Genomic DNA, 15614 nt, shown 5'->3' with positions numbered 1-15614 from the left:
TGTAAAGGCCTATGCCTTTTCTCCTTAGGACACAGAGATTATCTGTCAATTCCTACTTTATTTAGGTTTTAACTTGAAACTGAACTGTTATTGGGGACCACAAATAGCTCAGTCAAGTCTATTCTGCAAAGAGCCTCAGAGCAAAGAAGAGATTAGTCACGCCAGCTTGCCAGGAGGCTATTGCCTTATATGTAATACAGAAATTGTGAAGGAGAATTTCTGAACTATGAAACTGTGCACACTTATAGAAATACATTAATAGCAGCAACAGCATAAGGCACAAGTGAGTCAATGTTGGAGTCAGCATTGCTTCACAAAGCCAGGAGCTCGCAGCTGAAAGACTATGTTGTTGCTTTGTACTTTGGATCAAAACTGTTCTGTCATGGCTGGATCGCAACATGCTCTGAAATACCCAAATTCTGAATGGCTTGTTCAGAGAAAGGGTTTTATTCAGAAAAAAAACCCCTTTGTTTATTGCTCCTCTTTATCATCTAAGAGGAAATGGTTTGCATATAGGAGGTTGTACCCAGCCCAGGATACCTGGACTGAACTGCAGGTTTCGTGGCCTGAGCCTGGAGATGAGCCAGTGCGGGGCAGTTTAGACAGTGGCTCTGAAGTCTTCTGGTTGTACATAACCATGACGATGACCATCAGAGAGATGAGGCTTCTGTGACAATGTGCATGTGGTGTTATATACATCCCATAGTGGGGTAAAGTAGCCTAGTCACTGTTAGGGGAATGGGGGAAAAGAGACTGTTCTTCATCTGGTAGCTGCTGGCATGTATAAGCTGGCAAAATGGGTTGCCTAATGTATGCTGGTATCTTATTTAATATAGGTCAAAATATTTTCAATTACACTAGTGAAGGAGTGGTCTGAATATATCCACATATTCCCTGGACTTGTTTGGGTCTTTTTTACAAAGCATGGTCAAATATACTGTGCTTTGAAATCTAACTTTAAGTGCTTGTTAAAGTTAAATGCGCGATAAAAGCCTATTCTGTGTTTGCCTCAGTGCTCAAAGATACTCAAAACTTTACAAGCCCAGATTCTAGTTTTTAGTATCTATATTATTATTATTGTTGTTATTTAATTTAGATTTAGAAACACTAAGTACTGAAAAATACTAGATTTCTGTGATGTTTTCCTCCACACAACCACCCGCAGTCCTCTGTGTAGTATAACGCCACTTTCCATTAGGGCAACCACTGTCAGGAACAAAAAATCACTATGGCCAACTATTTCCCACTGCCTCCACCTGGTCAGAAAGTGGTTGGATAAATGTGATTTAGCCTGCACACAAATGGAAGCAGGATACTGCAGGAGTTTGGGGGTTTCCTCCATTTCATTGGTATGTCAAAGAAATAGACTTGTTAAACTCTAAAAAGTTAAACTGTATTTGATTCCAGCTTCAGAAGCACAAGCAAAGGTCTAGAGAAGTAAAACTTTCCCCTCTTTGACGTTTTTCTCTGTGAGACATTAGATATAAATATTCTAATATTAATAATATTGTAATAATAAAAATCTAATTTTATGTAGAATTTAATTTTTTTTTAATGTCAATATAAAAATAAATTCAGTCAATGACAGTATATATTTTGGCCTTTTAAATCCATCAAGTAGTACAATGTTGGACCCAAACTCTTCTTTCTGAGTTAGACATACCTGATTCGGACATGTCAAAAAGGTTTTGAGTTTGGGGGTTTATTTCTTTATTGCTTTTGGGGATTTTTTTGGACATTTTTCAAAACCAGCTTTTCCCTATGAGAAATTTTCAGTAAATCAGGATATTTTTTTATATCTTTTTTTTTCTTTCTCCTGAATTGAAAACTTCCTACTGAGACATTGGCCAAAACTTCTCACTTCCAGGTTTTGGTTCAGGAACTTGAGCTATCCCTAAGCTTACAGCTATTTGACAGAATGCATCCTCAAAGGAATGCTATAAAATGAAATGAAGGAAATTTAACTGAAGAAGTCCATTAAAAAAATTCCTTGATTAAGGGATAAATTGCCAATGCTAGGGAAAATCGGCCCTGAAGTTTTGCAGCTATTCACTGGGAATCTTGGTAGGGTACAAACAGATTTGGGTGAAAAGCCAGACATAGAACAGCTGCTGCTGGAAAACTGGGAGATCTTATTCTAAATACTTTAAGCCAAAAGAAATGTTTTAAAAAAAATCTGTTGTGTTTCAAAACGGTCTCATGTGTGCAATCCCATTATCTTCAGGGGAATGAAGACTATTTAACTGTTGCTAGATCGTGTCCTTAACTGGTGATGTGTTTATAATCCTGATTCAGGAAGGAAAAAAGAAAATGGAGAAAATGCTGAATTCCGGAGAATATCGGAGTTACTTGGATCTTTCACAAAAACATCTTGTTAAAAAAACAAAGGGAAAATGATCTGTCAAAAACCTGAGAGGATTTGATTTCTAAATTTATCATAACAGATGTAACTATTTCTTAATAGTTTTCTAATATAAATAGTTTTTTTAAATGAGTAACACACATAGGGAGGAGGGGTCCTGCTTATATTTCACTTTCCACCACCTTAGTGTGGGGAGGAGCTCAGTCAGTAGGAGTCCCATGATGGTGGCCCCTGTGCCAAGTTAGAGGGAAGCAGCAGAAGCGTGGATGTGAGCTAAAGGGTCAGAGTGCTGCGTTTTGCTTACAGCAAATGATGAGCTCCTTTAAAAAATGGGAGAATATACCAACGTCAGTTGTTAATCATTGACTCATGGGCAGCGCTGAGCAGAGGTGCTGTGTCTACCAGTAACATGCTGGGTGGTACAGAGTGATGGAACCCTCAGACAGTGAAGAAATGATCGTACCTTGATCCTGATACAAACACTTCAATTGGGAAGAGCTGGTTTGGGTTCTAGCTCTTAAGGAAAGTCATCTCAGCTAGGAGAGGCAGAAATGAAGAGGGTCACTAGTGCATGCTTACTAAATAACAGTTTGTGTCAAGCGACACTGGTGGTAACTCAGGCACCTGCTTGGGTATCAGTTGGGATGAAATTCAGAGAGCAGTGGGATTCGGGAGGTCAAGTCTCCTGGGAACAGCAGGTATGGGAGCTCTGCCACCAACACTGTCCCTTTGCAGGGACATTTCTGTGAGTTGGACACTTTGGTTCTGCCTCCTGTACTAGCTGAACTTAAAAGAACTTACTGCTCTCATAATTTTGCATGTATAAATTGTTCAAAACTATCCAACTAGAATCCTTTTCCAGAGTTCCCAGGGGTAGTGATAACACTGCCCTAAATTACCAGTATGAAACTTACTATCTCTGTTATACTTAAGCTTTCATGGAAAACATGAACCACAGGCGTGGGGTGGGGGAGAGGACGTGTGTGTCTGTGTGGGCACTGAGAAACGTAGCTGTCCCTGTTTTGGTGCAGCAGTTCAGCCCAGTTCCAGGGGATTTGCAAATATTTGACCTATCTGAATTTAGCCTATTGAATCCTCTATCGAATCTCTCTTTGCTTAATGCGCTCCATTTCCACAGTGCTCCTGAGTATTGGGAGAAAGCAGGTAACATTCACAGTCAGCGGACCTGCTCTGGGACTCCGGGTCTGGGCAGCCTGTCCTGCAGCAACATCTCCTGGAGACTGGAAACATTTGGGGTGTATGGTACCAGAGCCTGAGAACAAGACACCCCTCTGTAGATCCAGTACTCACAAGAGTAAACTCACTCTCCTTTTGTTACTCAGAGCAGCCATCTGGTTAGAAATGAAGCAGCTTGGAAATATTTGGGCATGGAGAAGCTGGGATAGGAGTTAGGAGAAGAGAAGGAACAACGGAGCTGGTTCGCTCTTCTGAGTCATGTTGAGTTGGAGTCCTGCTCTTGTATGTTCTGCTGCAGCCCAGTGACCCACAGGTGATTTGACTAGAGTGACCACTTACTCATCTATGCAGTGTGGTGTGCTAACCTACTTTAAAACCCTTGATTCCAGGTGAGTTCCGCTCTGCAGACCTAGCACTAGGCTTTGTTCAACGTCTGCCTCATTTGCCTTTCCCGGAGTAACTCTTTAGTGGAATAATTACTGTACAAAAGCCAAAGCCCAGCAAACTGCTCTGCATTCCAGTTTCACAGGAAGTAAAATCTGAGCTTGCCAAGAGTGCTCGCTCATCCGCGGCCACTCGGCATCCGAAATTCCCGCTCCTGTTAGCGTGGCTTTACGTAACAGGAGCATGCTGGGCCTCTGACTTCTGTTTTTTATGCAGAAAACTAGAAATGAATGTGATGTGGCAGGAAGCAGCTTGTATGAAAGGCATAGAGATTGAAAGATGACAGTAATATGTTTTCAATACTAATTTAAAGCAATGAAATACTCGCTTGAACAGCAACTCTGGGGTCCCTGAGGCTGAGTTTAAAAGGTATAAATGAAGTAAACCTCAAAAATTGCATGGTCAATTTATTTGGCAGCATAAGCTTAAATTACCCAAACAGCTGGTTTAAAAACTGGCCTCTTAATAGAGAGTCAAAGTATTGGGGAAGCTGCCTTTCTGTTTCGAGAACATGACAGTAAAAACAATAGGGTGACAATAGTGACCTCCTCCTACAAGGAGGTGAGCAGTTAAGATTTGAGCCATTCTGCTGGGGTCCCCAGTGCAGCACCAGCCCTGACCAGTGCCCCTGAGCCTGTGCTTCAGGTCAAGTTTATTAGTGCTCCTGCCTCCAGTCCTGGCCCTGCCTCCTGGATAGGTCCTGGGCCTGTGTTGTAGCCTTGTCTCCAACTCCATCTCCTTTTGCTATTGGCTGGACCCTCTGCATAGATACTGGACCCAGTTTATATCCCTTTTGCTTCACTTGTGACTGCCCATGTGCCAGCACCCAGCTCTGCCTGTCCTGTTCCCATGCTGCGAGATTGTGGCATGTTGGTGAGGGGGCTGTTTGCACTGTGGTCACCTCCGCTCTTGCCTCCCATCCTCTCATGGAGCAGCACTGCTGCTACTGCTCCTACTTTTTACTGGCCTTCAGTAGGCATTTCCTTGCTGCTGAATTGCAGATGATGCTGGTGCTGGGAGGTACCAAGCAGCTGGCACGTAGCAATACATACCAACTGTGCAGTCATGTGCCTGCTGAACTCTCCTGTGCTTCACCAGACTGCAGAAGCTGATGGAAACCAACTTCATCCTGAGCAGGACTGTGCCATTTATGCATCTCAAGGGGTATCAAAACTTCTGAAGTGGCTGTGCATATACTGAGACTGAGCTGATTGCCCGCATGTTTCCTGACCTCTCTTTCAAGGTCGTATCTTTTTCCTGTGTACTGGGGGCATTGATTGCTTCTTGGGATGAGATCAGACTTTTGTTTAACAAATTTCCTGTTGTTGTAGGGACTAGAGCAGGAACAACGCTCAGTTTCGTCAGTGTTCTTCCTACAGTGTGCTACCAGGCTCTGGGGCTCTTGCTGCAACTCTGAACTTGCCAGTGTTTTTTGAGAAGTGTTTTACAGCCTGGGGTGATATTTGGAGCCCTTCAGAGCTCAACAGCTATAGTGCAGATATCTTAGACTGGAGCAAACAGAACTCTTGAGCAAGATGATGTAAGGAGGAAACTTCTTTTTTCCCCTGTATACCAGGTGTGAATGATGTTTGATGTCTGATGGGTAGGGTTGGGACTGTTGTGATCTCCCCTGCTAGAATGCAAAAAGACAGTTCCTGCGTACTTTTTCTGGTATGAACAACCTAAAACAAAAGAAAGGAAATAAAAATCCTAGCCAAGCAATAAATCAGGACAGACTGGGATCCTGCCTCCCCTGCTGCTGCAGTGGAGGATGAGGTTGGTGATGTGGGTGCTGAAGAGTAGGCTGTGCTTTACTAAAATTTGGTGTTGTGTGCATGTTCCCTTCTATCCTTCCCTCATCCTGGCTGGCCCTAAATGGCTCTGACCCAGAGGGTGAAACCTCCCCTGGTAGAGCCCACCTGAGCATTGGTACCTCCATGCTTATCATGTATCAAAGACAGGCTAACCTGACCTGAAGCAGAACCTGCAGCTCCAGCAGCACTGTAATGACTGGAAACAACCAAACACTATCTAAAAACAAACCTGTGTTTTGAAAGAAATATATAGTAAAGTCTTGCTAAAAATCAGCGAGTTCTGAACTGGGGTGTGGGATGGTCCTTTCTAAAGATGAACTAGAAATGGGAGAGGGAGGGAGACCGTGTGCCTGTCTATAGCATTAGAATCAAGATACAAAAAAGATGGAGGGGAATTGTGCCATAATTAATCTACCAGGATGCTATAGATCTCATTTCACTGTGCTACAGTAATAACTAAATGAAAATCCAGATCATGGCTGAGCACATGAAGAAATAAACAGTTCCTGTGTATTTCAGAGAAGGATGAATTTCACGTTGCTGTGGTTCCCAGTGGTTCCTCAGTTTGCTTAGGAGATGGTTGTTATCAGGATAGTGCATTCTTTAGAGATGAACTAAACTTGTTTTTGTTTTGAAATTGCATACTTCTATCATCATCAACACCTGAAGCAAGACACTTTGTAAACTTTTCTTGTATTACAACTTTATAATGACAAACCCAGGCTAAAATAGATGTATGAAATTTAGAAGGTCATGAAGTACTGCCCTTATCTTTTGGGGTGTATTTTCTGGTTCCTCTGAAAGGATCTTTAACTCAATGCTGCAGAATTCTGGTACCTCCAGAACTGCCTCATCTGAGGGATCACTTAAAAACTATGGCTCTCTAGGGAAGAGAAGTATCTTATACACTTCTAGTGCTGTTTGTTATTATGAAAGCTAATGGGAAAATCAGGTTTGGAAAAAATATTATGTAGATTTGTGCTACTAGAAATCCAGCATTTTTATAAGGAATTTTAATCCTTTCTGCTATGGATCTGCTGTCCTTTTCTGTGTGCTTGCTGTGGGCTCTGTCTGTATGGAGGCTGTGGAAATTATGTGAAAATCCAAGCAGGGCTTTTGTCCTTTCTGCTGGCCTGACCAGCAAAGTACAGCGAAGACTCACACAGGTTATTGATCATCTTTAGATCAGATTTCAAAATCATGTGTAGAGTATTTAATAGAATGAGTTTCATAAATGTCATGATATAAAAGCAATCTTTCATAAATTTTATAATCTTTTGTTGTTGTTGATATTGTTTAAAAATTGTAAATGAAAATATTTCCTAACACATTTATCTGCTTCACACTGCATTTGTTTCTGTCTAGGGCATATTTCTGATTGCCTGCACTTGTGTGTGCATTCATCACCATGACAGCTGAGTTTTTTGGGGGACCAGTCTGTTTCAGCAAACTCAACCAGGTAGGAAAGGAAGAATCTGTGAATATCACTGCAACTCTCACATGTGAAGGGATTAAATTCATTTAACCTTTTAAGAGAAAGGCTTGGGCTTTCTCCCATGGATTCTTCTTAAATGGATCATTTATCTTGCTTCTGCACTGCATGCTTCAAAACCTAGGAAGAATTAGGAAATAATTCCTTTTTTATTCTTTTTTTTTAGCTGTGGCAAGACTTGAGCATTTGTGACCATTTTACCTCTTCCTCCCACATGACACGCACATCTGAGGCTTTGGGGACAATAAAACTGTAAGAAAAAGGTATGCTCACTGTAACTTGATTAGCAAGTCAGTTGCTGTGCGTCTGTAGTGCTAGTGAAGGATCTGTGTGCCAGTTTGTCTTCATAGTCAGTAACACTTTGCAGGAATACGCTCATTTATTCAGACTGCTTACGTACCTCTGGCACAGACACTTTCTTTAACCAGCAGATCTTGAAATCTATTTCACAACCACTCTTTTCTCTTATATGTGTTGCTTGCCAACCATAATTAATGGACTGAGTTTTATAGGCAATGCATGAGCATGTTCTCTCTATATATATGCCCTAATTCTGGCAAAAGTTGAATTGCCCAGGCCTCCCTATGAACTGTATTTCTGTATAAAATCCTAGCATGCGTGTGTGTACTGAGATGGCTGTTGGAAACTTATCTTTAAAGCTTTATTGCAAGCCAGAATATTCTGAAACTTGGCATACTGCTTTTGGAGTGGGTGCAGTTCATTTAGTTAAATCTGGGTCTGTCTCCTGCTCTCTTTTTATAGCCCAGGTTCCTCAGGGTAGAGGGAAGTACCTAATTGCAAATCTGTCTTGCCAAGTGCTTGGCAACTAGAGCTTCCCCCCACAATGGAGTTTGTCTCTAAAGCAGATAACGTCCATTTGGAATAACCTGATGTTTTAGGCTAAAAAAGGGCAGAGTTTTGAAGAATGGTTTAGAGATTAAACCCAAGTATGTGTAACACACTGATTTGTTTCCAGGCCCTGTGGATAAAATACTCTTTTAACATGTCACTACTTGAAAAGAGTGTCCTGTAGCAACCTTAACTCTATATTTTTTACTTTCTCTTGCATTTCATCCTTTCCCACTGTTGGTTTAATATGGCATTATAGGATATTTGGGTCAACAATCAGATTATGAAAATATTTTGTACCTATTTAGCACACAAATACCTATTTCATTTTCAAGAAATGTATGTGCTTTATTTGAATCAGGTAGAGTGCTCGAGTTTGAGAGGTACTTTTATGGCTTTGTGTACGTTACAGAGGTCTGGCATCTGGGTCAGGGTTTGCAGTATGTGCATACCAAGGATCCCCTATCAGCAAAGCAGAGGTACCAGCAGAATTCAGGGCCTGCGGTTGCTGCTAGTCAGTCCTGTAAATCTGCAGTACTGCAGAGTCAGCACAGGCCCCACTCGGGCAGAAACCTAAACATCTGTTTAACTTTAGGCATGAGCTTTAAGCTTCTCTCACATGACCTACTAAGTAATGGGGGGGCGGGTTTGTTTGTAATCACTGTACTGGGTGCTTTACTTCATCAGGTTGTGCTGTCGAAGCACTTTTCAAGCAGGATGGAGTTTGTTCCTTACCTTCAGACTGTCTTTTCATAGTGTGGCAAGACATAGGCATGCAGCCCCAAAATTTCTCTCTTCCTTTTCTTTCTCTTTTCTGTCTCTCCATATGTTAGGTTTGCAGAGCAGGGGGAACCTTGGGTGCCCCAGCCTAAAAGAGAGCTGTAGCTTGTTCATATGAGTCTCCAATCTGGACAATCAAGAGATGGGGACTGCAGGGCTGCTGCATGCACACCTGCCCCAGCATACAAATAGCCTATAAAATACTCCGAGTGTTCTCATTTCATATTGAGGTAGGGTGGTGTGCCCAGTAATACTTCCGTGCGTAGGCTGACCAGCAATTCCTGCAATTATCTGAGGAGTCTGGCTGTGAAAACTTGCAGTGGGCTTGCTCCTTCTACTCCTCCAAGCTATGAAAACAAATTGCTCTTCCTTTTGGACTGAATTCCCTTCCCATTTCATTCTGTTGCTGCTCCTCCTGTGTGTTTCTCTCTCATCTATTTTCTTCTGGGTTTTGCCTGTCCAGACTCTTCCTGCATTCATGCTGATCATTAGCTGGAATAGGCTGTGTAGAAATATTCTATATATTATTTATAATAAAGGTCTGAATTAAAACCTCAGTTGTCCCAGCAGGGTTATAGGGAACCTTTTGAGAAGAACTATGGCTGAATATGTTTGGAGAGGATGACATTCTTGCTCTGACACTGATGTGATACCTGAAAAACTACTGACAAAATAGCACTAGTCTGCTGAACACTTTTGGTTGAGCTCTGTTCTCCCAGACAGTGGAAACTGTTGCTTTGTTCCATTCAAATGATAGAACTCAATTTGAAGGCCTCTTCTGACTCTTTGGTCACTAGCAAGTTTGGAAAAGTTAAATATCCCTCCTGTGCTTAGGTCTGGTATACTTAATTATGCATTATCTATTTGATAAACTCATTTTTGGGAAGATGAATGTAGAAGTGAAAGGAAGGGTGCAGGGGGGAAACATCTTTTGCTTATTGCCATTAGGAAGACTTCATTCTGAACCAAGGGAAATATGGCTTAACAACAAATGACATGTTTCTGTGAACAGACCAACAGGAAGATCTCCCTCTATCTGTGTGGGGGATGTTAATGATTCATTACAGCCTGTTTGATGGGAGTTGGAATTTATTGTGGTATCTGGTAGCATCCATCGTTCAGTTCTTCATCTGTTTTGATAAGGAAAAAATCCTGTGCTGTTGTATCCAGCTCTGTTCCTCCTGATAAATAAGCTGCATATCTTTAAAAGCCATCTATTATCCTCTGTTTGTCAGTTTTATAAACTGGAAAAGATTAGTGGGAGCAGAAAGAGAGGATTGCTGATTATCTGAACCAGTGTTAACTGTTGAAGAATGATTTCTTCTGCTGGGCCATAAGCAGTGCCCTGGAAGAGCTGCCCTCGTGGTAACCACCGCCTCAAGGGCCTGTGGCCAGCAGAGCTCCTCCTCTGCACCCACAGCTCCCTTACTCAGTCATACAGGTCACTTTAAACTGTGTCAGCTCCAGTGCTTCTGGGACATGAGTTGCCTGTGCCCCCAGACACTGAAACTAGCAGAGGTAGCTTAGCGCTGTGTCCTGCTTTCCTTCATCTCTTCCTTAGCAGACTTCCAGAAAGTGATGGGCATGGGATGCCTGCCATCCAGGCACATAAAGCTGGAGAACAATCACGGCCATCTAGAGCTGACCTACTCCAGCCTTGGCATCTGACAGTGCTTCATGAAACGTACGTACACACAAAAATGAGCCTGTGAAGCCATCTCAGGGCACTGCTGATCAGTGTTGTCCTGCTCTCCAAAAGGTGAGCACTGCTCTACCACTGTCTGTAATGATTGCAGGTGTTGCGCTCCCTGAATTTTCTTTTGACCTCTTATTTAATGTAGTCCTTTTTTTACAGAAGCTTTTACAAAATCCTTTCTCGTAATTCCCAGAAAACTCATGAGGAGGAATTATTTTCCAAACTCCAGTTTGTTGCACTGGAAGATACAAAATAGACCTGCTGTGATTAACCCAAACAACATGCACTTGGCTGAATCACAGCACTGAATTTCTCCCCTGGATATTCTGAGGCTTCTTTGAACACTTCAAATTAGCATTTCACTTAGGCTGATACCAGCAATAGGAGATGAGTGATGTTAACATTTGAAAGTTATGTGGTAAATCTAATTTTCAGGTTTGCATGCCACAGCTTAGCATGTACTGAGGCACTTAAAACTGACATATGGATGTTGTAGCTACAATTTAAATGTGTGGTATATCTCAGCATTTCATGGCCCTGATACACAAGTCTTAGAGGTAAAACTAATGAGTAATAAGCATGATGGTACAGCTTCCTCTTTTGAATGAGTACGTATTTGTACTTACTCAAATACCACCTCACAAACTGTGATTATGGTCAGTCAGCATGTGAAAAAGAATTGGTTTGGTAAAGGAATTTTAAGTTTTCACCTCAAATTTTACTGTGAGGCTGTAGGCAGACTCAAGCATGTCCAGAGGATACTCTCATCTCCAAGGATCAGTATGTAGTCCTAAAGGGGGTGTGAGAGCAGGACCTGTGTGGTTTAGCAGCAGTCAGCTGAAGTGGCACAGTGATGTCCTACCAAATTCATGAGGATTCAAAATGGGCAGAAGCAGTTTTATTAAACAGCTTAACGTGTTCTATGGAATTTGTAGATGATGGATCTTCATGGGAATGTCTCAAGGAAAAGCGCTAGATTAAGTTGCATTTTATAAGCTCTGACACAAGGCCAGGGAATGCAGTTCTGGAGCACTATTGGTCCAGTGTATTTGCATAGACGTCCAAAATAATTTAGCAGGGATTCTGCAGTCCTCATTTTGCTGGCTGTTGGGAGACTTACTGTATACCAGTCATAATGCATCAAATTAATCAGATCATTGATACTTAGCAAACAAAAAGCATAGCAATCAGGAGGTAACCCGAACCTCTCTCCCCTCCCAGAATAGGCTGCCTGTAAGTGAAAATTCCACAATACTGTGATTCTTTTTAACAAAGGCAACGGGGGTAAGTACCTATAAATCCAAACTATACACTGTTTTTTCATGAAACAACTATAATGAATGTGGCTCAAGTTACAGAGTTAGTTGCAAGCAGATCCACAATGGAAAACATATGCCAGGTTACATGTGTGAAGGATCCCAGCAGGCGATAACCACTGGGCTATAAGCTGTGTGCAGGACAGTTCTGCGCCATGGTGGATTTACTGTGGTAAACTCCCCTGGTTCAACCCATTAAACCAGAAAGTACTAAAGGAACAAAAAGATTCCTGATCTGAGCCCACAGGAATGGAAAGTACAAGAGATTTTATCAATGAGCTGCCTCCTGCTCGACGTGACCCATAGCACTCATTAAACCAAATTATATAAACTTTTTCTCATAAAAAGGGAATTTCCTTAAAATATTCCCATTTTCAGGCCACATCCTAGCTCTTCACATGAAGAAGTAACACTAATTATGCATTGTTTGTTACAAGTAGTTTGTTCATGCCATATGAAAGAAATGGATTGAATGGTCACCTTGGGTAAAGCACTTCTTAGCACTAGTATTTTTGGAACAAAGGTATAATTAGAGCTTAGATTAAAATCTGACTCTTCTGACAACCATGGAAGAACTTCCTGCAAGAAAGCAAATAACATGTAACAAAACCACCCTCTTCCCTGCCATAGCCCCACAGGAGAATTTAAGTCTTTCCAGAAATGGAATAAACAATACTCTGGGGATACTCAGGAATGTTAGTAGTGGTTAGTTTTTAACATGATACACTAAAGCATTGTATAGGGATAAAATTCCTGCAGAGTCAAAGGACATGAAAGTGAAAAGGGCTGAGTCATGGAGAGGCAGAATTAAGTATACAACAGGCCCATTTAAATCCCCTCTGTTATCTGGGTTACGCTGTGCCTTCCTGTTGCAAAATACCCAGTTTACTGGACCCTCACCTCAGTGGTACCAGAATACTTTTGTTCCCAGGGTAGCAGGGCTCTATAGACTGGCCTTCAGAAGCATACGATCAAAGGGACTATCCAATTTCCACCCACTGTGCGCAGGCTGCCAATTTAAATATTTACTACCCCTTGAGCTGGTCAGGCAGGAACGCAGCAGCAGAGAGGAGTATGAACAACGTATGTACTGCCACTGACCTGGTACATGTTCTGCTCTCTGGAAAAGGGACGAGGAATTTGAAGCGAACGTTCTGTGGCTACATTAGTAGAAAAACTCACTGTGTGTTTTAAGAAAACCCCAAACATACAAACCCAAAGAAATTAAGCCCCATTTACAAGTCTGCTGCAGTAAGAACACTGCTTGAGTAATGCCTTGGGGAACTGTCCTTGCTATAAGCCTAACAACTGAGATCTATTGTTCCATTATAGAAAAGGAATTCATTAAGCCATTAAGTATTAATTTCCTTTCAAACACTGTTGTTCTATGAGGCACACTCAATAGTTGGTAATTTTCCCCCGTAGCTGAAGCAGCTTTGAAATGTGGTGATAAACTGAACAAGTGGGAGAAAACTGGCTTGGGTTATTTTGCTTCTCTTGTGTGCTCTGCCTTCAGAAGGCAGGAAAATTTCAGGTGTGTGCTAAATGCGAACGCTTTCTTTTCCATGTGTTACCTAGTTCAGAAGAACATACCTCTTCATCACCAACAAATAGTTGAGGCGAGCGCTAAAGATTTTGTCTTTTTCTGTGTATTTTGCAGCCTGGTAGAAGGTAATGGTCAGAGATGCTAAGAAAATAACACATCTTCATAAAGGGAATATTTTCTTGCTTGGCAGTTATATCCAAAATGAGCTGTTGGACTGTAGCCAGAACAGATTAGAGAGTCCACTGTGAGTTCGATGTGTGTTTTATTTCTGAAAAACCACACTGCACCAATTGCTAGATTACCCACGCCAAAGGCGCTTTGCAATGAAAATCTCCTTCGTATTCTACCTTAAGGTCCAACATAGCTCCTGACCATAGGAACTTGGCTGGATATTGGGCAGTTATGGAAACACTTTAGGATCCCATCACACCTGGTAGCCTCAAGAGGCTACTTGAGGATAAAGGGGAGCCTTTTGCACCTGCACAGGAAGTCTCAGCTGCATATTGCTTTTACTTTCTGGAGAGCAGAGTATCTAAACTCTGCCTGTGGCAAATACATGAAATAAGGAGCATACTGATTATTTCCAGACGGAATAATGACTCCCCATTTATTTTTGTTTCATCCACATAGTACTTTGCTTTAAATAAACACTTGGGTACAATCTCAAAAGTGATCTGACTACAAACTCAATAGAATTTTGTTTAATTTATTCACTATTATCAGTATTAGCCAGAAAAACTTTATTGTCTTGCACGCATTTCCTCGAGCACTCTTTAATAGGATGCCCTCCCGTTTGCTAGTTTTCATTTACAATTAGGAAAAATACCATAAACTTAATGCATGCCACTATTTCCTAACCTGGTCTGGCTTAGCACCGAGACTAATCTAGTGTTCTCTCCGGTAGATACACAGATGGATTTAGATTTGCTCCCAGCATTCTGTTCTCAGGATTTTAGGTATCAGTTTCTCTTCATCTTTCCAAGTCTGTGCTGCTTTTTGCTGCCATTTTTGCTTTCTAATTGATTAATATCGCTATTGTAGCATGATGGCCAGCACCTAACAGTAACCCAGCAGCTGCCTCACCACCACTGAACATGTGTTGCAGCAATGGCATTTCTATGCAGTTTCTTCTAAATGCAGCTCTCATGGTAGGAGATTCACATCCAGTTTATAAACATCTCAAATAGTGTAATTAAACTTTAAAGGAATATGGTACTTGGCTCTTCCCTATGGCTTTGAGGGATTTGTAGAACCATAGGGGAGAGCAGCAGAAACTCAGTGACAACCACTGCTCACCTCTAATGTTTCCTTAATTCTCTCTCTCCATTGAGAGTCTATTGCATTTTATTTCTGGCTTTCATTCTTTTGTAGAGTGCTACACTAAGTACTTCATAATCATATGCTTGTTCAAACAAATTATTCTATTCACTTTATCCTTCTCCTAGAAAAAAAAAACCAAACCTCTCTGGATTTTAACCTATTTATTATTTAGCCTATTTAATAGGTATATGGAAGCAGGAATAACAATGTATTCTTCTAGCACATTATGGAACATATAAAGCTTAGAATTGTTCCTTACAGAATTCTGTTTACCCCTAAAGTTTTGATAAACACACCATCAGCAATGATTTTTCCCTGTTTGGCTGTTAAACTGCTGCAATGGTAACGTTTGCAGTGCCGGCTGCAAGGAGCTGCTCAGTGCTGTGCCTGGCAGGGAAGCTTGAAGAGCTGAAGCCCTTTAGAAAGCTCAACAATAGATAGTTAACATATTTTTGCTTCTTGTCAGCTAGTGCTCTCATTAGAACATAGACAGCGTGAGTGAACGTAGGAGGAAACAATACATCTGGAGACACTGGCAAGACAGCATTGCTTGCCAAATTTGGCCACAGTTCTTTTAGACAAATAATTTCTCAGTGACGTGCTGTGTTTAAATTACATAAACAGCAAAAATGACCAAGACCTGGGGCTTGTGGGCTTCAAGAGTTTCTGCAACCAATATTCTGACATGTGCAAGGATTTTTCTCCAACAGCTGATGCCAGGAACACAGCAAGGTTACCCCCACTTTGTGTGTGTTGTAGGGTCTGAATAGACTGAAATGTCTCTGGAGCCCCAGCCCT

At 41.6% G+C, this 15614-nt stretch overlaps 1 long non-coding RNA gene across 2 annotated transcripts in view; it reads left to right on the top strand.

The window, feature by feature from the left end:
• LOC130609812 (uncharacterized) overlaps positions 1 to 15614 on the top strand; it is a 41111-nt gene that overhangs the window by 17688 nt on the left and 7809 nt on the right. Inside the window, exons 1-2 of one of the 2 annotated variants that reach the window (XR_008974879.1) lie at positions 2781 to 2994; positions 7476 to 7572. This is a non-coding gene — a long non-coding RNA (uncharacterized LOC130609812). Of the gene's footprint in view, positions 1 to 2780; positions 2995 to 7475; positions 7573 to 15614 lie in introns of those variants that run through there. The other variant, XR_008974880.1, reaches the window with a different exon arrangement.

The sequence above is a fragment of the Pezoporus wallicus genome, unplaced genomic scaffold (genome assembly GCF_028554395.1).
Source record: "Pezoporus wallicus isolate ANWC-B61680 ecotype Strahan unplaced genomic scaffold, APGP_CSIRO_Pwel_v1 contig_593, whole genome shotgun sequence".
Classification (NCBI taxonomy): Eukaryota; Metazoa; Chordata; class Aves; order Psittaciformes; family Psittacidae; genus Pezoporus; species Pezoporus wallicus.
Note: the sequence above shows the minus strand (reverse complement) of the source record. Positions and strands in the feature narration are given on the sequence as shown.